Source organism: Equus asinus, chromosome 9, assembly GCF_041296235.1.
Source record: "Equus asinus isolate D_3611 breed Donkey chromosome 9, EquAss-T2T_v2, whole genome shotgun sequence".
Taxonomy (NCBI): domain Eukaryota; kingdom Metazoa; phylum Chordata; class Mammalia; order Perissodactyla; family Equidae; genus Equus; species Equus asinus.
Window position 1 is genome coordinate 68,133,682 of NC_091798.1, and position 25,511 is coordinate 68,159,192.

The window sequence follows — 25,511 nt, forward strand, 5'->3', positions numbered from 1 at the left end:
GTTTTCTTTATTTTCTAGGAAAGAAGAAGTTTTTATTCAAAATGATATTTATACTTTCACACTATTTATGCACAATAAAATCTATGGATAAGGAATAGTTATTTATGAAATTTAAAATAAAGTTGATTTTTAAGGGGAATTGTCATTCTTTGCAGAGAACATGAGAATAAGGAAATAGTAAGGAGAATAAGTAAATAAATAAATAAATTTACTTCTTAGTCTCCACTTTGTATGCCAACTACTCATCTATATCAATTTCAGAAATGGCATAGACTTATCATTTACATTATGATAATCTAAATTTATATTTTGTTTTGACTTCCTTCAGAACTTAAAATTTTCTTCACATTTTTCAGTAGTGATTATATATAGTTTAATTCATATTAATACATATATATTTTATTCAAATATTATTTATTAATTATTATTTATTATTATTATCCCTTATATTTTATATAATGTTTATATTTAAGTTTGGAAAGGACACATTAAGGGAGCCTAATTGGACTTCCTTCCTCTCCTTCATGAAAATTGAAGCTTAAAATATAGACAGCAAATCAAACATAAATGAGAAAAGTACACGACAATCTTTTAGTATTTTAAATTTTCTCATTGTTCACCAAATTTTTCTGGCCAGATTCACATTTTCTAAGATCTTATTGATGACTAATTTTATTTTTCTTAAAGGGACTATCTTCTGGCCAAGCTGATTTCTGCTAAATAATTTCAGAGCTCAAGAAGTAAGGATCAAACAGCATTGAAGCAAAGCACTTATTTGGCAAGATAATTTCAGCGCAGAGAAACTCTAAAACTCAGAAGAGGAATTTAAACATGTTAAATATAGACAGTAAATAATTTAGATAATTTAAAATTCTTGAAGTAGGTAGACTGGAAAAAACAAAGATGATAAATTTAGGTCAAATCTCTATAAAATAGCACAAATAAATGGCTTTCTGGATCTTAGTTGATGTTCCTAATTTATTTATACTTTGGAGAATATTTTCTTTTTAAAAGATCTTGTTACATTTTTTTTCCCTCTCCAAAGCCCCAGCATAGTTGTATATCCAGGCCTTCTAGTTCTTCTATGTGGGATGCCACCACAGCATGGCTTGATGAGCGGTGTGTAGGTCTACGCCCAAGATCTAAAATGGCGAACCCTGGGCTGCCAAAGCGGAGCACTTGAACTTAACCACTATGCCACCGGCCCAGCCCCTATTTTGGAGAATCTTAAAGGAAAGATAAACCATAACTGCATTTACATGTATTTGAATATCCTACTTATATAAGTAAACTCTACAAAAATAAGTTTATTTGAACTCTAGAAAAAATACTAAATCTAATAATTTGTCTACATTAAATTTCAAATATTATTTTAGATTACTTAAACCCCAGCTATCAATTTGCTCTGTTAGAATCTTTCAAACTTCAGGTCATTCACATAACTTTAAAAATATTAAATATTAATAAAATGTAATAATTCATCAAAACTGATAAAATCGTATTTACTAAATTGCTTTTGATTTTACATAATTTACCCTCCTCTGTGATATGTTTTAATACACTTTCCAAACATTCCTTGAAGTATCTTACTGACTAAATACTATATGAAATAGACTAATGTTCTACAAAGATAATTAATGACAAAATGGCAATCTGTGCAGTTTATAGAACTAAAGACTCCAAACTAGGCTTCTCAAAGAGGACAATGATTAAAGGAAATGATATTATTAATTTGGACTCTTCTCTAATTTGGTCAAAATTTTATTTTAAACTGATGATTTCCAATTGCTTCTGTTTAAAGAAACAACAAAAAATTCAAGCAGATGCACGCTGCTGTTGTGGCAAATTCCCAAATGCTTAGTTTCCAACATGCTAAAGGAATAAACGAGAATCGTTGATACAGCCCAAATGAATCACACTAGTGGTTTAATCTGGCAGTAGAGCTATTTAGAGCTGGAGCAAAGGGGATTCCTTAGTTTGGGTATCATCTGACGGTTGGGAAAACTATCTCTTCTAAACACAACCCTGTTGTACTGACAGTAATAATACAAGTTCTAATGACAAATTGTCTAAATTTGAGAATGCTATTTAAAGGCTGTAGGCTTGTTTTCATAAAATGAGTGTAAACAAATGAAATATATTTCTTGTTCTGTTGGAAGTTTAAAATTGAAAGCATTCAAAATATGTTAAGCAATCTAAATTATAACGTGTTTTACAAAGCCCGTAGCACCTACGGGGAAAGAATGTACCTGGATTCACAGCTAACATGAGATTTGCAATACAAAATAAGTTAACAAGGAAACCAATGACATAAGCCCCAGGGTAAGGCTATTTGCTGAAACAAAAGAATACACATAATAATTCTAAAGAAGGACTCTGCAACTACAAAGAAAGTATATTTAAAAGAAAATTATAACTTACAGTAATGCTGTCACTTGACACAAAATATTTTCATCAGATTTGTCACGTCACGTGTCATAACAGTATGTGAAAAAGAAAGATGTTCATCATTGAAATGATTTAACTCCTCTTCAATCTGAGTAAAAAGAGCTTGAGAGTTTTCTAGTAGTTCTATGATTTCTCACACCTAAAATGTAACCATGGGACATTTGTTATTAATTACTAGCTCTACCACAATCACATTTCTCATTAGTTGGGAAATGAATCTCATCAAATCAGTATTAGAGTCAATGACATTTAATCCTTTGCTAGTAATCTGGCTTTTTGAATTTGTTTTCAAAACATGATGCCCTTCTTAAATATGTGCTTAAATTTATATTTAATATTAAATTTATATTTAAGAACATATTTAATATTATGGTAAACTATTTTGTACTTTATATATTGTTAAGGAGTATATTTTGTTAATTAAAGATTCTAATGGGGGCCAGCCCGGTGGCACAGGAGTTCTGTGTGCGCATTCCCCTTCATTGGCCCAGGGTTCACTGGTTTGGATCCTGGGTGCAGACATGGCACCGCTTTGCAAGCCATGCTGTGGCAGGCGTCCCACATATAAAATAGAGGAAGATGGGCACAAATTTTAGCTCAGGGCCCAACTTCCTCAGGAAAAAAAAAAAAAAGATTCTATTGAGTACTCAATGTTACAGTGCTAGACTGGTAGATGATGGATACAAATAAAAAATTGTATAAACACCCTAAATTATACCCCTGCCACTTTCTCAACAATGGGGGAAAAACGATAACTGTTTCACCCATTTTTCTCAATGATTGTTCAATGACCTTGTTTAGCAGTTTCAAGTGTAATGCATCAATATATTATCAATTTTGAGAATTGCTGTTTGTGTCTTAGAACATATTTTGGTTATAAATTATTTTATTTTTATTTATGCCTGTGACCAAATTCATTCTTTTGGCAACATTCTGCATAGTAATAATCATAGAATATGATATATTAAGTATACAACATTCATTAGTTCATTTAAACAAAACATTTAATAATGTTTTGTGTAGCATTATTCTGCTGAAGAATTTATATTACTGATGGCATGTAATGTTAAAATAAGCAGTATAAGTCACATTATCATTAAGAAATGTATTAACAATAGTTCAATGAAAGTGTTTGTAAGCAAAACTGTAGAGCTGCCTGTTGCATCGGTGGTCATTTAGCACAATGAACTCAACTGAAAGTGACAATCAAGCCTTTATTTACTTACTGAGACAGTGCAGGCAAGAGGCAAAAGAGAAAGCTGCCAACTTGCCAGTGTTCCATCTTCCCCCAAGGAATGATATAGTCCAATGACTGGATGACATGAGTGAAGATGCAAAGGAAAATACCTCAGTTGAAGTCCCCCAAAAAAGAGATCTTTTTTTTTTTAAAGATTTTTATTTTTTTCCTTTTTCTCCCCAAAGACCCCTGGTACATAGTTGTATATTCTTCACTGTGGGTCCTTCTAGTTGTGGCATGTGGGACGCCGCCTCAACGTGGTTTGATGAGCAGTGCCATGTCCACGCCCAGGATTCGAACCAACGAAACATTGAGCCGCCTGCAGTGGAGTGCGAGAACTTAACCACTCAGCCACGGGGTCAGCCCCCCAAAAAAGAGATCTTTGCAAAGTCTCAGCCAAAAAAGAGACCTCCAGTAGGAGGTTCCCAGGGTAGGAATATAGATGTGCACGTGAGCATGGCTAGCCTAGGAGCGCTGAGTCCTTGGCGGCTGCAGCTCCCTTGGAAAATTGCATATGCTGAGTGTACTCCTAGTCTGGTGAGGTGAGAGCAGCTCCCCTTCATGAGGCCTGCCAGGAAAAGCCTCGTGATTGCCTACAGTTCTGCCTGAAAGATCACATATGGATTTTGGTTTAGAGATGGACTTCTTAAAAGGAAGTTTCTTTTCTTAATGACAAAGCATAATCCAGTTTACCCATACTATGAACCCATTAAAAGCTACAGTTACAAAATTTTATGTTAATATTAAACTATATTTTTTTCTGATAATCCCACAATTTGTAATCCATCTAAAATACCTGGCTTAGAAGGAACACTATTTGTTTACCACTCCTATTGTTCAGAAATTTTTCACCTTATAATGACAAATTCATGAAGAGAACCCAGAAAGTCACTTCTCCAGCTTTCCTTACAGTTATCATGTAAGCATACGACCTAGACTTCTCTGACTTTTTAGATTCTCACTTCACTGAAGTGAAAAAGCTCCACCTATGTCTTCTGTCATTATAGATGTCAGATACACTGAGAAAACCCTCCTTCTAAAACTAAAATATTGGATGAAAATATTTACAAAAATGTGAAGCCAGCCCAGCTGTGGGCATAGTGGTTAAGTTCCCATGCTCCGCCTTGGTGGCTCAGTGTTCACTGACTCAGATCCCAGTCACCGATCTACACACCACTCATCAAGCCATGTTGTGGTGGCATCCCATATACGAAATAGAGGGAGATTGGCAACAGATGTTAGCTCAGGGCCAATCTTCCTCACACACACACACAGAAAAAACAAAATTAAAAACATAAATTAAAATGAAGTGTTGACTGGACAAGAAAATAAAAAAATCTCAAAAGCCAAAAATCAGTTCAGAGTTTGAAAAGTTAAGATAGAAAGAAAGAGACACACTGAGAGAAAGAGATAGAAAGGGAGGGAGGGAGGGAGGGAGGAAGAAAAGAAGCAAGGAAGGAAGAAAGAGAAAAAGAAGGAAAGAAGGAAAAGAAAAAAACTATGCAAACCAGTTTTAGCTCTTTGGATAACTGCTCAAGTCAAACTCAAGTTTCTCTCTCTTTCTCTTTTCCTCTCTCTTTCTCATTTCATTAATATTTTTGCATATGTTGAGTGTTCACAATTTTAGGATTGTTATATGATACTCTGGTTTTACCCTTGTATCACTGACAAATGTCCCTAATTTTAATAACGCTTCTAGTCTTCAAGTCAGCTTTGCCTGATGTTGGCATATGGAACCAACTTGTCTGTGTTTAGTGTTTGCATAGTAGACAATATTGTTCAAAATTGTGTTGACAAACATCAAATATATTTGAATAAATCAAACAGAAAAGTTATAAGTCCTCCACGTGAAAACTAAAACAGACTTGCTCGGGAAAATTAAAGGAAACCTAAATAAATGGAGGAATATATGTTCATGAATTCTCAGACTTCCTATTATAAAGATGGCAATTCTCTTCACATTAATATAGCATATATAACATGCAATTTCAACATAATCCCTTTATTTTTCTTTTGCAGTAATTGTTTATGAGATTATAAACTTCACATGGCCACACAAAGACTCCAGAATAGTCAAGGGAATCTTTAAGAAAAAGACAGTGCTGGAGGGCTTACACCACCATATGGTAAGACATATTCTAAAACTATAGTAATTAGAGCTGTGTGGCATTTATTTAATTTATTTAGTCAAATGGAACTATATTAACATTCCACAAGTAATAGCATGTAAATTTGATTGGTACAAAATATTTAAGCCACGACATGACTTTCTCCTAGAAGTTTATGTAGTTTGTCCTTAGTAAATGAGAAAATATTTCGTTTAGCGGTATGCTTTAACCATTTTAAATATTGGTCTTGGTACAGTTTTATAAAACTACATATATTTTGCTTCATCAGACTTTCTCCTTAGAAAATAAAATAATCATAAGTCAAAATCTGCAAAACAAATAAGCAATGTAATAAACATATAGTGACCAGACAATATACGATGAACAAAGACTTTACATCAGGGAGTATAGTGGTTCCTCAAGAAAAAAACTGTTAATGTAGTTCCCCGGTAAGGTGGATTAGTGGAAAGCGCCATGAAGCATCACTTTACGTCCCACAAAGAATTTAGTAAAATTCCATAGCTATTAATGTCAACAAAACCCCACAATAACATCAGCATATAAATACAATTTCTCAACCTAGTAAAGAGTACTTCTCAGAAACCTAGAGCTAACAAGGATGCGTGGAGTTAGGTATGCCTAAGCTGTGACTCGGTATATCAGTTGCATATTCCTCTCCGAAAAGAGAGTGTTCTACGTGTGCAGTCCTGGAGGAATCCATGAGAGTTACGAGCCAGGCACACCAGGCTGTGTGCCAACATTATCTTTAATGGTGCCCAGTTATTTTATTCACTCTTTCACTAATTTACTCTCATTAATTCAATGAATACTTACTAAGAATCTACTTTTTGCCATTTATTGCAGTAAGTATGGGGTGCAGATAAAAGATGTCAGATATAGAGCTTGCTTTCTAAAAGCTTTTAAAATTATCTTTCTATATATTTGTGTTTTGTCAGTGCATATTTATGTGTACATCGTCTGTATTCAAACGCATTTTTATCAAGTGAATTGCCTGTGATAATTTTAACACTCCTGAGTATGAGTGTGTGTGTGTCTTTGTATGTGTGTGTTATAGGTAGATAAGAGGAAGGCGGTGGGAATAATTTAATTGAATTAATATCCAAATCTAAAATGAAAATGACCCATCTAAACCATAAATGTGGGTGTTTATCTTTAAAAAAATTACCGAATAATTATTCTCATATGTTTATAACTAATGAAATTCACCAAGGGAACAGATGAAAATGTGTTGTAAAATACAGTAAGTGTGTAAACTTTATTTGGATAAATTTTATTTGAAACAGACACTTGGCTTCTGAAGTTGAATAAAATAATTCAACATTTTCTCATTACGACCACAAAGATAATATGTATGTTAAATTTAACAGTACTTCCAGAATGCACAAAGTACAAAATTTCTTAGGATTGTATGCTTATAATTATTACTTTATCAATCTGTCCCTTTGGGTGAATATTTTAACTTAATTTTGACCAAATTAAATGCCAGAAATAATATATTATATTTCATATGTTACTACCTACTAAAATCATAATGCTGATTTATTGCTGTGATCTCCTATTTAAAGCATGAACAAAAACTATTAAACTCTCATTCCAGAAGGGAAATTTTTATTATTAACAGATGCATTCTAACTGGGGAGTCTCATGCTGCTATGAAATATGAGTCTTCACGATGCATTTATTCATTACGTGTGTAAAGAGCCCAGGAGGTGGTTCAGCTCTGGGTCCAGCCTCTATTCTTGGCTCCTGTTGTCATCAGCTCCCTGAGTGACTCTGCTCCTTGTCCCCCGTGACCTGCCCATTGTTCTACTTCTTCCCGTGTAAACACTGTTTTACCAGTGCAGATGAGCATTCTCTCCTCCTCCCTACTTGGCTCTAATAAAATCTCCATTTTTCACAAACAGGAGGACCTTCATTTTTCCCGCCTCATTTTTCAAGTACCAAATCATGGCATTTCAAATTTTAAGTAAACAAAAAGTCCAATTTTTCATAGTGACAGCAACTGCACTGATGTGTGAACCTGAAACACCAAATGACTTATTCCTGATGATATTTGAAGAAACCCCTTGTATTTTTAAAACATGTCAGAATGATTTGTTTTGGCATTGCATGTAGCCCTTGTTTATGTAAGCTCTTAATAGGCTGTGTTTCATTATCCGGGGTGTAGGTCCTTGTTATAAATTAGATCTCATGTGCTAAAACCTCCTCATTAGAGGTTCAAAGGACAGATAATGCCATGTACTCCACACTTAAATAAATCTCAGAAGCCTTCAGGCTGCCTAATTGACTCACTGAAATCCTGGAAGCAGTAGAAACAACGACAAACATGAAACTTCTATTATTATTATTTTTTCTCTAGCCTTTAGAGTGAACTGTAGTACAAGTATGTCTAGACAATCTCCAAGATGGACAGAACCTGTTTTCTTGTCTGGATATCCTGAGAGAGAAAAATAAGTGTCACAGCAATTGCCTTTTCATTTTTGCTCCAGTCACAGAACCATAGGGATGTGTTTTGAGAAGAAAGTACTTGTAGCCGTCAACATAATGCTCTGCCCATCCCTCGCTGCCTCCTGTGAGTGGACAATGATAAATGAAAAGGGCTGTAGGAAGCAAGTGTTCGCTTCAGATCTGAGCTTTCTACCTTTCAAGAGTGATTTGCTAGGACCCATGGCTTAAAGGGTGCCAAAAAATACTCATCATTATTTTTTCCCATGACTGTGCTGGAGCCTAGGGATATAGTTCAGTGGTTAAAAGGGTAAGATGTGGAGTAAGAATGCAAAATTGTGAAATCCTCCTTTACTCTTTGTTTTCCCTGTGGAACTTAGGGAAGGGGTGGCTCTTGAGCCCTAATTGAATGTTTGCATTGATGTGTAATTGACATAAAATAACTGCACATACATAAAGTATGCGCTTTCTCATGCATTGACATATTTAGCCACCTCTGAATCCATCACAGGCAAGATAGTGAACATATTCATCACATCCAAAAGCTTCTTTAGGTTGCATTATAATTCCTCTCCCTTGGCCCCCTCTGCCTCTCTGCTGCTGTCCCAGGCAACCACTGATGTGCTTTCAGTTACTATAGATTAGTTCATATTTTCTGAAATTCTATATAAATGGAATTAGACAAAAATATAAAAGATACTCAAAAGGTACAAATTCATATATTTTGGGGGGCTCTGGCTTCTTTCACTAAACATAATTATTTCAAGAACTTTTCCGTGTTGTTTTATGTATTGTTTGTTCCTTTATATTGTTGAATAGGGTTCCGTTGTTTGGATATGTCACAATTCGTTTATCTAGTCTCCTGTTGATAAATATTTGGGCTGTTTCAAGTTTTTAGCTATATTACAGATAAAGCTAGTAAGAACATTCCTGTACAAGCCTTTCCAACATCATTCCTTTTTTTCTATGGTGTTAATTAAACACCTAGGATTAGAGTGGCTGGGTTATACGGTAGATGTATGCTTAACATTTTTAGAAACTGCCTCACTGTTTTCCAAAGTAGTAATAATATTTTACATTTCTACCAGAAAAATCTGAGAGTTCCAGTTTCTCCACATCTTTGTCAACATTTTTATTGTCAGCTATTTAATTGTAGCCCCTCTAACGTGTGCAATTGTACTCCATTGCCATGTTGCTATGCATTTTCCTAGGGTCTAGTGAAGTGGAGCATCTTTTCATGTGTTCTTTTCATCTGTTTATCTTCTTTAGCGAAGTGTCTGTTCTAATCTTTTGCTCATTTCTTATTCGGTTGTGAATGTTCTTATTAGATTTTGACATGATATATTTTAGATATAAATCCATTATCAGATACATACTTAGCAAATATTTTTCTCCCAGTTTGTGCCGTGGCTTTTCCTTCATTTAACAGTGTCTTGCAAAGAATTTCTAAGTTTTGATACGTTACAATTGATCATTTTTTAATGGCTGTTGGTTTTAAAATCATATCTAAAAATGTCTTTCAAGGAGAATTTTTTAATTTTAACAAGTTACAATTCATCATTTTTTTTTATGGATTCTGGTTTTAGGATCACATCTAAGAAGGGTTTGCCTAACCCAAACTTCTAGAATAATATGGATTTACATTTGCATCTTTGATTTATTTCGAGTAAATGTTTGTATATGGTGTCAACAGCAATTTAAGTTCATTATTTGTATGTGGATATTCCATTGTTTCAGTATGATTTGTTGAAAGATCATCCATTTTACACTGAATTGCCTTGCCAACTTTCTTGAAAATCGTATTCTGACAGTTGTCAATATATGTCATATATATATGGGTTTATTTCTGGAGTCTACATTTATAATTTGATTCCCTTAATGACAATATAAAACTTTAGAATAAATTACATAGTAAGTAAACCTTTATAATGTAGCTCCATACTAAGTCTTAAAGTCAGATATTATTAGTCCTCCCAGTTTGTTCTTATTTTTTAAAGTTGTTTTGGCTTTTGTCAGTCTTTTGTATTTCTATATGAATTTTTACTTGGCAATTTCTTTTTTAAAAAAAACTACTGGGATTTTATAGAATCTATATATCAACTTTGGGGAATTGATGTCTTAAAGATATTGAGTCTTCAGATTCATAAACCAGCTATATCTTCCCATTTGTTTAGGTTTTTAATTCCTCAGCAATGTTTCATAATTTTCTGTGAACAGAACAGGTTTTGGATACCTTTTGTCATATCTATCCCTAAATATTTCATACTTTTGTTGCTATTACTAATGGCATTGATTTCTTTAAAATTATATTAAATTTTTCTTTGTTAGTATATAGAAATAAAAGTTCCTATCTTGAAATCTAGCTAAATTCACTTACTAGTTCTGGTTGCTTTTTTCTAGACTTTACCAGATTTTCTGCATAGGTGATCATTTCATCTGTACGCAAAGACAATTTCACTTTTTCCCTTCCAATATGTAGGTCTTTTATTTATTTTTCTTGCTTTTTAATTTTTTTTGGCTCTATCTTGAACTCCTAGGACAATGTTAAATACAAGTAGTGAGAGTGGATGCTCATGTCTTAATCCTGATTTTAGGTGGAAAGCATTCAGTGTTCCATAATTAAGTACAATATCAGCTGTACTTTTTCATAATGACATTATCAGGTTAACGAAGTTTCCTTCTATTCCTAGTTTGCTGAGAGTTTTATCAGGAATGATTATTGGACTTTGTCAAATGATTTCTCTGGGTCTATTGGGATGATAATATGGTTTTTAAAATATTTTTGTCTATTAATGTGATGAGTTACATTAACTTATTTTTATAATGTTAAACCACCTCTAAAATACCGAGATAAACTCAACTAGGTCATGATGTTTTACCCTTGTGAGATATTGTTGGATTTGAACATTTGTTTAGGATTTTTGTGTCTAAAGTCACGAGGGATATTTTGTAATGCTTTTTTTCTTTTCTTCTGGAATGTGTTTGCATGATTTTAATATCAGGATAATGTTGGCTTCAGAGAATTCTTCAATCTTCTGAAAGAGCTTGGGCAGAATTGGTATTATTTTCTTAAATGTTTGTTAAAAATTACCAGTGAATCCATTTGAGCCTGCAGTTCTTTTTGGGGTTAGTTTCTAACTAAAAATTCAATTTCTTTAAATTACATAGTGCTATTCAGGTGATCTATGTACTGTTGAGTGAACTTTGGTGGTTTATTTCAAGGAATGTGCCCATTTCATGTAAATTGTCAAATTTATTAGCATTACATTGTTCACAATACTCCGTTATTGTCCTTTTAATATCTGTGCCTGTAGAGTGATGTCAACATCCTCATTCCTCATTGTGTTAATATTTGTCCTCTCTCACTTTTTCCTGATGAGTCTGACTAGAGCAAGTGTTGGCAAATGTTTTTCTGTAAAGAATCAGATAGTGAATGTTTTAGGCCATGGCCCACATCAAGTCTTTGTTGCTGCTTTTCTTTATTGTGGTAAAAAACACCTAGCATGAAATCTTCCCTCTTAAAAAACTTTTGAGTCTACAGTATAGTATTATTAGTATATGCACATTGTTGTACAGAAGATATCTAGTACTTTTTTATCATTCATGACTAATACTCTATGCCCATCGAATAGCAACTCTTCATTGCCACTCTTCTCAGCCCCTACAAACCACCATTTTACTTGCCACTTCTATGAGTTTGACCACGTTAGCTTCCTCCTGTAATTGGAATCATGCAGTATTTGTCTTTTTGTGACTGGCTTATTTTACTTAATGTAACATTCTCAAGATTCATCCATGTTGTAGCATATGGCAGAAATAAAGAAAAAAAAAAATGGTTCAAAAAGGGGCAAATAATTTGAATAGGCATTCTTCCAAAGAAGACATACACATTCCCAACAGATATAAGAAAAGATGCTCCACATCACTAATCATCAGGGAAATGCAACTCAAAACCACAATGAGACCTCACCTTACTCCTGTTAAAATTGCCATTGTCAAAAAAATAGAAAGTAACGAAAGCTGGCCAGGATGTGGAGAAATTGAAACACTTGTGCACTATTTGTGGAAACATAAAATGCTGCAGCCATTATGGAAAACAGTATAGCAGTTCCTCAAAAGATTAAAAGTAGAATTATCGCATGATCCAGCAATCCCACATCTGAGTCTTTATCCAAAATAATTGAAAACAGGATCTCGAAGAGATATTAGCACTCCTATGTCCATTTCAGCATTGTCTGCAACAGCCAAGAGGTGGAAAAAATCTAAAGTCCATCGACAGATGAATAGTTAAATTGTGGTACATCCGTCCAATGGAATATTATTCATTCAACCTTAAAAAGGGAGGAAAATCCTTGTTTTTGTTTTTTAACAACCCTTCAAAAAAAAACTCAGAGCACACAGGCCGTACAAAAACAGACTGAGGGCCAAATTTGGCCCACAACCAGTATTTGCCCAGCTAGTTGGCCCAAATTTTATCAATTTGTTGATTTTCTCAAAGTTCCACCTTTTAGTTCATTGGTTTTTCTCTATCATTTTTCCTTTTTCTACTGCATTAAAATTGACTCTGATTTTTCATATTTTCTTTCTTCCACTATTCTCAATTTAATTTTCTTGTCACTTTCTGGTTTCTTTCTTTACTTCTTCTTCTTCTTCTTCTTTTTTTTGGTGAGGAAGATTTGCTCGGAGCTAACATCTGTACCACCCTTCCTCCACTTTGTATGTGGCATGCCTCAGCAGCGTGGCTGATGAGCTGTGTAGGTCTGTGCCCTGGATCTGAACTGGCAAACTTGGACTGCCGAAGTGGAGCAAGTAGACTCGAACCTCTCAGCCATGGGGCCAGCCCCGAGTTTCTTAATGTAAAAGCTGAGTTTATTTCTAATAAAGGCATTTATTGGTGTAGTATTCCTCCTAAAAACTGCTCTAGTGGCACCCCACACATTTAATATGCCATGGAATGTGGCCTACCTTCATAAATGTTCCCTGTGCCCTTGAAAAAATGCTGTTGTTTGGGATGTTGAATAAATGTCAGGTGGGTCATGTTGGTTAATAGTGTTGGTAATCTTGTATATCCTTCCTGACTTTCTGACTACTTGTTCCATGAATTGATAAGATAGGGGTTTTGATTTATTCATGTATCATTACAAATTTGTCTACTACTTCTTACAGTTCTATCTGACTTTTTTTTCATGTATTCTGAAATCCTATGATTAGTTGCATATTTAGAATTGTACATCCTGTGGGTGAATTCATCCCTTTCTCACTATGGAATGATCTTCTTTATCCTTTGTAATATTCTTTACTCCAAAATCTACTTTGTATGATACCTACTTTGTATTTGTGTGTATGTATGAATATACCCTTTCTGGCTTTTTTATTGTATATCAATTTTCCATCCTCTTACTTTAAACTTATTTGTGTCTTGATATTTAAAGTAGATTCCTGTAAACAACATATAGATGAGTCTTGCTTTTGTACCTAAACTGACACACTCTGCCTCTTAATTGGAAGGTTTTGGCCATTTATTTTTAATGTGATTATTAATCTGGGCAGTCTTGAATCTATCATCTTGCTATTTGTTTTTTATTTGTCCCTTCTATGTTGTGTTACATTTTTCCTCTTTTCCTGCCTTTTTATTAGGTGAGCTTTTTTTTATATAAGCTTGTTTTCCTTTTCTACAGCTTGCTAACCATAGCTATTTGTTTTGTTATTTTAGTGGTTACTTTACAGTTTTTATTATACAACCTTAACACTACTATTTACCCTCATGTGGTATTATGCCACAGCATATAAAGTATAGAAACCTTAAAATACTCCCATTTCTCGACTTACTGTCTTTCCAGTATTCTTTCATATATTTTACTTATACATGTTGTAAACCCTCACAATGCAGTGTTATATTCATTTAAATAGGCAGTTATCTTTTAAAGAGATTTATATAAATTTTTTTAACAGTCAGATATTTACAATGCGGTTTCTATTCTGGTGCTCTTCATGGTTTTGTGTGTACCCATATTTTCATCTGGTGTTATTTTCCTTCTACCTGAAGGGCATCTTTTAAACTTTCTTATAGTGCATATCTGTTTGTAATGAACATTTTCAATCAGGTCTAATAGCCTCAAGGTCATTTTCTTTGAAGAAATTTTAAATGATATTGTGTTGTATCCACGTGATTGTATGCAGTAATACAATTTTCTTCTCTGTGATGATCTTGTATCCTGTGACTTTTCTAAACTCTCTTATTAATTCTTGGAATAGATATATATTTCCGAGAATTTTCTATATAGACAACTGCAAATTATGTCATCTTCCTTTCCTATCTGAATGCCTTTTATTTCTTCTTCTTGCCTTATTGTTCAGGTTAGAAATTCCAGTACTATGTTGGAAAAGAGTAGTAAAAGAGGATATCTTTGCCTTGTTCTCAGTCTTAAGAGAAAACATTCATCGTTTTGCCATTAAATGTGATGTGGCTGTAGAGATTTAATGGAGATGTTTTTTATCAGATAGAAGAGGTTCTCTATTCCTATTATGCTGAGTTTTTATCATAAATGGCATTGGATTTTGTCCAATGCTTTTTTTGTGTCAACTGATCATATTATTATGTCAACTGATCATTTTCTCTTTTAGCTTATTGCTATTATGGATTATATTGATATTGTACATTAATTGCTGAATGTTGAACCAGTCTCACATATTCGGAGTAAATCCCAATTTTCCTTGCTGTAAAATTAATTAATTTACATATTTTTAAAATTTGACTTACTAATATTTTGTTGAGGATTTTTTTATCTAAGTTCCTGAGAGATATTAGCGTGGAGTTTTCTTCTGCAAGCTTTGTCTGACTGTCTCACTTTTGAAAAGTATTTAAGCATGGTATAGAGTTCTAGCTTGATAGTTTTTTGTTTTGTTTTGTTGTTGCTGTTTTTCAATAGTTTGAAGATGTTACACTACACTCTTTTTGTTTGCATTATTACTAATGAAAAAGTTGCTGTCATCATTACCTTTGTTACTGCGTATGCAGCTTTTCCCTCCCTGTGCATACATTTAAGATGTGCCCTTATTTCTGATTTTAAGCATTTTAATTACTATGTGCTTTGGTTTAGTGTTTTCATATTTCTTGTGATGGGTTCATTGACCTTGAATCTGTACATTTACTTTTTTTTCCGCAAATTTGGTAAATTTCAACCTCTATTTTTCAAATATTTTTCTTTCTCATCCCTCTCTCTCTTCTTTGGGAACTCCAGTTATGTGTATATTAGACTGTTCACTGGTACTCTGTTCTTTTTTTTTGCTTTTGGTGAGGAAGATGGGCCCTCAGCTAACATTGGCCACCAATCTTCCTCCTTTTGCTTGAGGAAGATTGTCCCTGAGCTAACATTTGTGCCAGTCTTCCTCTATTTTGTATGTGGAACACCACCACAGCATGGGTTGATAAGCAGTGTGTCCACGCTTGGGATCTGAACCTGCGAAACTTGGGCAGCCGAAGTGGGGCGCATAAACTCAACCACTATGCCACTGGGCTGGTGCCTCTGTTCATTTTTTGTAATTCTTTTTTCCCATCTGTGTTCCGTATTGGATAGTTTATCCTACTAAGTTCCTTTCTTTTGCCATGTCGAATCTGCTATTAATTGTATTCAATATATCTTTCATCTGAGACATTGTACAGTTTATTTCTAAAAGTTCCGTTTGGATCTTATATCTTCCTTATCTCTGCTTAACTGTGTAAACATATTTAATGCAGTTGTAATAACTGTTTTTGTATCCTTGTTTTCTAATTATTACATCTGTGTTAATTCTGGATCCACTATAGTTAATTGACTTTTCTCTTCATAATGGGTCATATTTACTGCTTCTGTACATGCCTGGTAACATTTTATTGACTGAAACATTGTTAATTTTACCTTGTAGGCCCTGAATATCTTTGCATTCCTATAAAAATTCTTGAGCTTTCTTAAGGGGCACAGTTAAATTACTTGGGAACTGTGATACTCTTGGGTCTTGATTTCCTGATTTGTTTAGTGAAGTCAAGCAGCATTTATTCTCCTTTTTGATACAAAATGCTTCTGAGTACTTTTCCTTGAATGATGACTTTCCTACTCTGGCTGGAGAATAGCATCAGTTATAATTCCCTTTAGTCCATTTGATGGTGTTTCCCAGCCTTAGTTTCTTCACACACATGCACTGATCAGGACTCTACTAGACACCTTTTGCAGATCTTCCGGTTATGTCTATGTGTAGCTCTCTTCTTTCTGGTTCTCTGTCCTTCAAACACTAGTTGTCTTGATCTCCCTTGACTCTAAGCTCTGTCTCTTTCTCTCTTCAATTCCATGCTCTGCCTGGGCTCCCCTTCCTGCATCACATTTGCTGTACTGTCTAAAGGCCGTAATCTGGTACAATTTTAGTGGTCTCATCATTTGTTTTCTCTCTTTCAGAAATCACTGTCTTTGATGTCTAGTGTTTTGAAAAACATTATTTCATATACCTTTTCTGTTTTTTTTGGTTGTTTCAGAAGGGAGGGTAAATCCCTGTTATTCCCTGTTATTCCATTTCTTGAGGCAGAAGTCCTTCTTCACTTCTTAATACCTATTTGACCTTGAGCAAGGATACCACTTTCATGATAATAGTTTCTGTTTCACAAATATTATGAAACAGTGCAAGCAAGAATATTATATATTAAAACTGTGTTACACAAGGCGTGGAGTAAAATATAGGCTCACTATTATGATTTTATTATTTAATTACATCAGAAATTTCCAAAAAGTGTTAGCATTTCCTTTTATATAACATCAATAGAGTATAAGTCAGAATTAAGAATTTTTGAGAAGAATTATGGTAATTTAAGCATCTTATTCTCTCAAAAGTTTGTGAGGGTTTTAAGACACTCTGCTGGGAGGCAAGTAAATTTAATAAAATGATTAGAGGGCAATCAATATTATATAAATTTAAAATGTTCATAATTGTTGAGCCAGAAATTCTAATCAGAGCATAATTTCTAAATTAAACCATCAGAAATGACCAAAGAGATGTATGTGTAAAGAGTCAGATGTTGCCATTTATAATATGGTCTTTCTACTTTTCTCTAGTTGCTTAAAGTAGGGTCTGTGTAAATAAACTATGGCCCCTTACTCACATGGAATACTCTGTAGCCATTAAAAATCATATTCAATGACATGGAACATCTGTGTATTATGTAGTAAGTGAAAAACAAGTTATAAATTTTGATTATGGTAAAATTTCTCATTGTATGCTTAATGGTCTAATTGTGGTTAGTTTGATTTTCCTTCATTGTATTTTATATTTTGCCATATTTCACTAATTTTTATATATTATTTCTGTGATCAGAAACTGAAAGCTAAATTTCATGCCAATGTTATTGTGAAAAAATAGAACATCAATGTTTTTAGTATTCTGATGTTGTGTTTTATTTGATAATAAATTTCTACTCAGGGATATTTCATTAAGATATTTTCATGCTGATAAATTCATATTTTATAACTCTAAAGAGTTGGCTATAAAGGGAGACAACTAAAGTATCTATGACAAATGGGCAAGTAGTTTTTTCCTTTTCATTTAAAAATGCATCAAAATTTGAGTTACCAATAATTGAGCAAATTCTTCAACGTAAAGCAAAGAATCTATTGATGTTTTAGGAGAAATACTAAGGCTAGTAGTCACATGACTGAGTGACAATAACATGCTCTAGAGTGGAAAGGCTTAACATCAAGTCATAGCCTTGGCTCTCATCTCCTGGGTGACAAGAGCAAGTTGCTTAGCTTTACCCAACCTATGCTTCCTCATTTGTACATTGGGATATGTCTGCATTCTAGTTCTGTGGATTAAACTAATACGGCAAAACCTTTGACTTAGAGAATATTCTTGATACATGGTAAGTATTATTATTAAAGGATCTGAACTGTCTCTGTCATTGTGTTTGAGTCAATATTTTTCAGACCATTTGTATCAGTCAGAGTTTCCAGAGAAAAAGAGCCAATTTTATATATATATATATATAAAAACACATAGGTGTTATATGTGTATATATACATACACACATAAATACATATGTGTGCATGTTTATATCAGAGAAAAGAGATTTATTGTGAGGAATTGGTCCACTTGATTGTGGGGACTGCACAGTGAGATCTGAAATCTGTGCAACAGGCTAGCGAGAAGATAGAGAGAGATCTCCATCCAGCTAGTCTCCAACTGCTCCGGCCCCCAGATGTGTAAGTCACTGTCTGAGATACCTCGAACCAGAACCTTACAGGTGAATCCTATCTAGAACTATGGAGAGACGTTATATCTATCTTCCAAGGCTCATTGCTGTAGAAACATCCTTTAAAAAGCATATGGAACGAAGATGCCAATGCCTCTTGCTTGGAAGATGGGCAGAAGTGCAAGAGACATAGAGAATTGTCTCCCAACATACTCTTCCAAATTTCTGATCCACAGACACTGTGAGAGATAATAAAGTGGTATTTTAAGTCATTAAGTTTTTGGGTGATTTTTAGGCTACAGTAATAAAGGAAATACTACCTTTTGATGCAGAGGTCTTAACAACTATAATTAACATGGATACATTTATCAAAATATTAGCTATCAACTAACACTAAGGACCTGAAAGAGTATAACAAAAGAAGAGTTAACTTTTGAGGAGAAGATGGAACTAAAGAGGTTTAAAAATTATTTAGAACCCAGGGCATATCCAAAATAGAATATTACCTTAGCATATCACAAGTAATTACCAAGTACAATGGAAATGGGAAGAAAAGAAATCAAATCATCTATGACACAGAAATCCATGGCAAATGAATCAAATTCCACTGAGCTATGGCTGCTGTAATCAAAGACCTTATGTTTTAAAAAACATAAATTTATTCTATTACAATTCTAGAGGCCAGAAGTCCAAAATCAGTATCACTGGGCTGAAATCAAGTTTTAGCAGGACCGGATTCCCTCCAGAGCCTCTAGAGCAGAATCCATTTCTTGCCTCTTCCAGAGTCTGGTGACTGCTAACATTCCTTGGCTTGTGGCCTTGTCGTTAACGTCTCTGCCTCCCTGTTAAACAACCTTAACCTTTCCTTTTGTATGTAATCTTCCCCTGCCTCCTCTCATAAATACATGTAATAGTATTTAGAGCCCATCTGGATAATCCAGGATAATTTCCCTGTCTCAAGATCCTCAATTTAATCATATCTGCATAGACCCTTTTTCAATATAAGGTAAGATTTACAGATTCCACGTATTAGGATCTGATATCTTTGGGAGTCATTATTCCCCCTACTGCATACATTTATATTCATCAGCGATTGCAATGAAAATGCTGCAAAACAAACAGAACCCAAATCTCTGCCATGTTTTAACTAATTCCATCTGAGTTCAGCTGGGTTAGGGTAACACAGGATTTATTGCCTTCAGGTATGCCCCATTTGTCTATATAAAAAATGGTGACAACCCCCTGGCCAGGCCTCTTTCCCGGCACAGTTAGAAAACACAACTGCTTGTGTTTGTATTAAGAAAGGATACTTTTCAGGAGAAATTGAACTACTCTATAGATAAGACACATAGAAATAGTGTTTTGGTGTCTCCAATGAAAAACACAGCTGTTCAGCCAATTGTTAAGTATTAAGGCCATCAGTCAATATACAGAAATGTAGGGGAACAGAATTTGCTACCCCAAATTCTGTCTCTTTGACTTCATTATTTTTGAGAAGAAAAGAGACAGGAAGAAACTTTGACCTTCCCCTTAAATGTCTAAAAGTCTTTAAGATGGAAAGCATGTTCCAGAAAGGACCTATCACCACAGATAACTATAGTACTATAGTATGATATGAATTAAGTGTGGTAGACAGGGAGGAATCTAGTGGAGCCCCTTGGATCAAAGTCTTCTCCACATCCCATTGTCTTGACAAGGCATGGCAAACATTTGTTTACCAAACATTTGCTTTTCCATCTCCATATGAATTGCCTTCCTCCCCTCTGAGGTCCCAAACCCCTACCCGCAACATCCTCCTTCATCTTGAGCTGAGGATGGTATTTAAGGTGGTAGCTTGGCCATTTTGGGAGATTTTCAGTTTACCTGGTTTTCTCCCATGTATACATGTTATTAGATTTGTTTGACTTTTTCCTGTTATTCTGTCTTATGTCAATTTAATTCTTAGATCAGCTAGAAGAACAAAGAAGGGTGGAGGAATTCCCACCCCCCACACTACTCATACAAAGCTTCTAATATTTTAGAATTTTATTTAAAAAAATGAATAGGCACATCAGTATAACAACATACCACTCTAGTGAGGGATATTGATAGTGGGGGAGATTGTTCATGTGTGGGGACAGAAAGCATATGGGAACTCTCTACTTTCTGTTCAGTTTTGCTGTGAATCTAAAACTGCTCTAAAAACAAAGTTTATTAATTAAAAAAAGAATAGGCCCCCAAGAATCTCTAGTTATCTGAATAAAGTCTTAATGCAAGGGAGACATGAAGAAGGAAAGGAGATCAGATGAAATAAAGACAACTTAAAAACTATAAGTAATATCTTCATAGAGATTTTTTTAAAAATCCTGTATCTATGAAAGTATAAATGTTATTTTTAACAAGGAACAACTAGAAATTAATAAGAAGCTCATGGAAATTTAAAATAATATAGCTCTGTTTGATAAAAATCAATCAAATTTTAGAAGATAAAGTAAAATAAAATTTTCACAAAATAGAAGACAAATGCAAATACAAGTTCAGTTTGTAAAATTCAATATTTGCTACAGCATTTCCAGAATGAGAGAATAGGGGGAAAAAATCTAGCAAAAGAAACTAATAAAAAGGAAACATTCCAATAAAGGGCATTATTTTTTTAGATTGAAAAGACCTATCAAGTGCTTCACAGAACAAATAGAAAAAAGAAAAATGTCCTAATGGGCTTATTGAGTGCAACCCCCAGAATAGAGAGGTTAGAAAAGAATATATCTTGAGGATCATTGCAAGAGAGAGAAGAATAGTCTTAGATAACATGTCTAAATCTTTCTGAAGGGCTAGATGTTTCTTCCTGTGAAAGATGCTTTGTCCCTTGAACTTAGATTAGAGCATATTCTTACAAAAAAAAAATCACTTCTAACATCCAGGTTCCAAATGACAAGGCAGCAACAAACCACGCTGTAATAGGTAGAAAGTCCTCACTGAAGAATGAAACCCCCTGGTCTGCACATAAGTCAAGGGCGGTGTAAATCTTCCTGAGAAGCTGTGAGACAGGGGAGAGATCCCTTCAGAGAAGAGGACTTTGATTGTCATTCAGATCAGTGTCAGGCCACACGGAGAAAACCACCAAAGATGACGTCACTGATGCTAACAAATGGAACCTTATCTATAGTGAAGTACTTCAGTATCTCAAGCAACTAATTGTTCCTGCTTAGTATCTTTTGAAACCTTCCTGTCCCATGGAATGAATGGTTGACAAGTTAGGAAGAGTGTGTGTTTCACTTGCCATAAAATATCATTGCCTTTCAATATAATGATAAAAATTGCATATGTACTATATTGACCTGATTGATAACTAGGAAGCTCTCCTCTAGATTCTTACTGTAGAGACATAAGAATAGCTATATTTTTTACAGACAGAATTCTAATGTGGTTTTTTTTCCCCTTTCTTGCTGCTCTTCACATACCTATTAATTGAATGAGCCAGATAAGCAAAAGAAATGGCACATTACAAACAAACAAATCACTCCACTCATTATGAAAATTCCAAATTTAGAATATGTTCTCTGAAAAGGAGATCGATTAAGGCCAACAGTATCAATTATAGTGAAAAAAATGTTTTTAACAGAGTTCATTCTTTGAGGACTTTAAACACGTGATGTTTTAAACGGGGAGTATTGACAACTTTTAAAAAATTGTCCTAGTGTGGCAGATAAGCATAGTGGGGTGTTTCTTCCATATTTTATTCATTCATTCACAATATTTATTAACCTTCTTTAAGGTGCCAGTCACTGTGCTAGGAGGTGGATTCTAAGCTTTGTCGCACTTTCAAAAAATCAAAAAGATGAAAATATTTAAAAAGATTGCTGCACTTTTTTTTTTAACCCAAATGACAAAGTTTGGTGATCACTTCCTTTTTGAGAAAATGAAGAGCAAGAAGTTTGGGCTTTCAATAGGCCTCTACCATCTCCCAAAAGAAGCATAACATACTGTGAATGAAGGTTTTAAATGAAGGCTTCAGATCATTTTTAGTTTGGTTTTGAAAGTGAGGTGCCTTTTGAAAGGATTTTATTTTTTTATTCCTAGGAAAAGCTGTAGTAGCAGAGAATAATACAGAGAGACTTACTGAAGTTGAAAGCTATAATAATATTACTTTTACTAGTTTACTTTTTTTTCTTAGTCTGAATGATTCAAAAGGAAAATCAGTGTGTTGGACTCTAACGTAGTTAATGCAAATGCATGACCAGATTTCTTAGAAATCTAACACAGGAATCATAAAACTTCATGGGCATTGCACACATTTAGAATCTGAGGTCATAATTTTGTTTCAAAAGAAACTATAGGCACAATTTTCTTTTCCATCTACAGAATTTAAAAAGGAAAATGAGTGAATGAGAAATAAATAATTTAAAAATAAAATGAATTTACTTAACTAGGGAAAAAAACATCTGTTAGTCTTTGAAAATGTAAGAGATTCTGGAATTCCAAGTCAGCGTTGAATCAAGGACCCATAAATAACCATCTACATCCCAGCCTGAAGAGCAGTGGTTTACTAGCATCATTGAATTTATTCTCTTGAAGGAAGAAGCAGGAGACGAAATGAAACAAAGCTTCTTAATAATCTAATTTCCATTTGAGCTATTGCATTTGCTGTTTTCTCAACGTCTCTCATGTCATGTATGTAAAAGACTTGTCTTCAATACACTCTGAAAGAATAAGGGATATTTACACAATAATGTAAATAATATAAATGAAAACAGAAGAAAGGATCTTGTGTGGTGACACATGTGAGTTACAATTTTATAAAATCCTAAAGTAATACATACATTGTAAATTATAGCTATTTTCTCATTTTCTGATGAAAAGAGTCTTTTTAAAAGAAGACTTTCTGTACTTTTTCATTTAAGAACTGATTGCAAAACTATAAAGAAGACATATCATGTTCTATTTATATAAATTTTCTTAGATTCTTAGCTTTCTCTATAGAGTTAGAAATAACATCTTAAAAACTGTTAGTAAGAATTTAATATACATAATTTCACTTTGAAAATGATTCTAACAAAATATGTAACACTTGAAATATATTTTTACTTCCACCAATAAGTTTGTGGAGGAGAAAAATAATCTCAAACTGAGGTGGTATATCACCAAAAATAAATGTGTAGTTAATCTTACTTGTCTAAGAAACTGAACTGAATCCTAGTAGTTTGTATTGGTATATTAAAATGGCTATTAGTCTATTAATTCATTTAGTCAATAACCGTTGAAAACAAATTCTGTTTACTATGCCAAGCTCTGATAAAATATGGTCTCTTATTTTCAAAAATTCACCAATTATTGGGAAAGACAGAAAACTGTATTTTAAGTTGACGATTGCTGTGATAAGTATGGTCATGTATTCATAAGAAAGAGGGAACATACGAAAATAAACACTCATAACTATCTGAATTTCTTTTTTGCTGTCACCTAAAATCAAAAGAATTACCTTTAATCAATTTGTCTGAATCTTAACTTTCTCATCTAAACTGGAGTTTCAGCAAGCAGAAGAGAAAAATACAAATGAGGTCATCTAGTATTAAAATCATTCTACAAACTCTTTCTTGGGAAACCAAAACTTCATTGCAATTGAATTACTTTTTTCAATGGCTTTTTATGGTCTTCATCAAAATTATGTTGCTGTTTGATTTCTCAACCCAGGGTCTTTTTTCTAATGATAGACTTATACTCAGGTTGAATTGAATAATAGTGTTATAATCTTTTGTTTTTTCTTTTGAGGAAGATTAGCCCTGAGCTAACTGTTGCCAGTCCTCCTCTTTTTGCTGAGGAAGGCTGGCCCCGAGCTAACATCTGTGCCCATCTTCCTCTACTTTATATGTGGGATGTCTACCACAGCATGGTGTGCCAAGCAGTGCCATGTCAGCACCTGGGATCCGAACCAGCAAACCCGGGGCCACTGAAGCATGTGCACCTAACCGCTGTGCCACTGGGCTGGCCCCATGTTATAAGCTTTTTAACCTATAGATTATTATTTTTTTTTAAAGATTGGCACCTGAGCTAACTGTTGCCAATCTTCTTTTTTTTCCTGCTTTTTCTCCCCAAAGCCCCCCAGTACATAGTTGTATATTCTAGTTGTGGGTCCTTCTAGTTGTGGCATGTGAGATGCCGCCACAACGTGACCTAATGAGCAGTGCCATGTCTGTGCCCAGGATCCAAACCAGGGAAACCCTGGGCCACTGAAGTGGAGCATGCAATTTTAACCACTCGGCCATGGGGCCAACCCCTATAGATTATTTAAAAATATTAAAATGGTAAGATTTTTTCTCTTCACTTGCTCTTTCCATTGTCCTTATTTTTTTTTCTTCTAATTCTCCTTCTCCTTCTTGTTCTCTCTCTTTTTCTCCTTCTTCCCCCCCGACCCCCCCGCTCCAGAGCGGCAAAGGATACATAAAAGGGACCCAAAAAAAAGTGATGAAGAAATTGGAGAGTAAACTCACTAGGAAAAGGTAGATGACATAAAATCACTACCACAGAGATCATTTTTACCCCAAATACTAAATAGTTGCTTTTCTATGCTGGCTAGTGTCTAAGATTTCTTTTTCATTGATACTTCACAAAAATCAAAGTACATATTTTCAAAGCTGGATTGAGTATTAGAAATTTACATAAGTCTTTCATTTTATAGATGACGAAGGAGAGGCTCCAAAAATATAAATGATTTTCTGAGTCTCAAAGTGCGGCCCAGGCTTCAAGAGCTCACCCCTAAAAGTCACACCTCTTTATTAGAGATGACGTGGAGGCAAAGAAGTGAGGGGTAGATGACAAGTCCAGAGCAGACCATTAGAATACCCAAATTCTGCTAACTAAACATTTCTTAACATATTCAAGTTTTCGTCTGTCTATATGGCTATGCATAAAAAATTTAAATAGGTAAATACTGAAATATTTGGAAGTGTAGAATAAAAATATTCATATGGTCAGATAAATTTCGTTTCTCTCTGAGCTGCAAACAGTTCTCTTTCAGTAATCTCATATTTTATAAATATAGATTGAGATGAAGACATTTTCT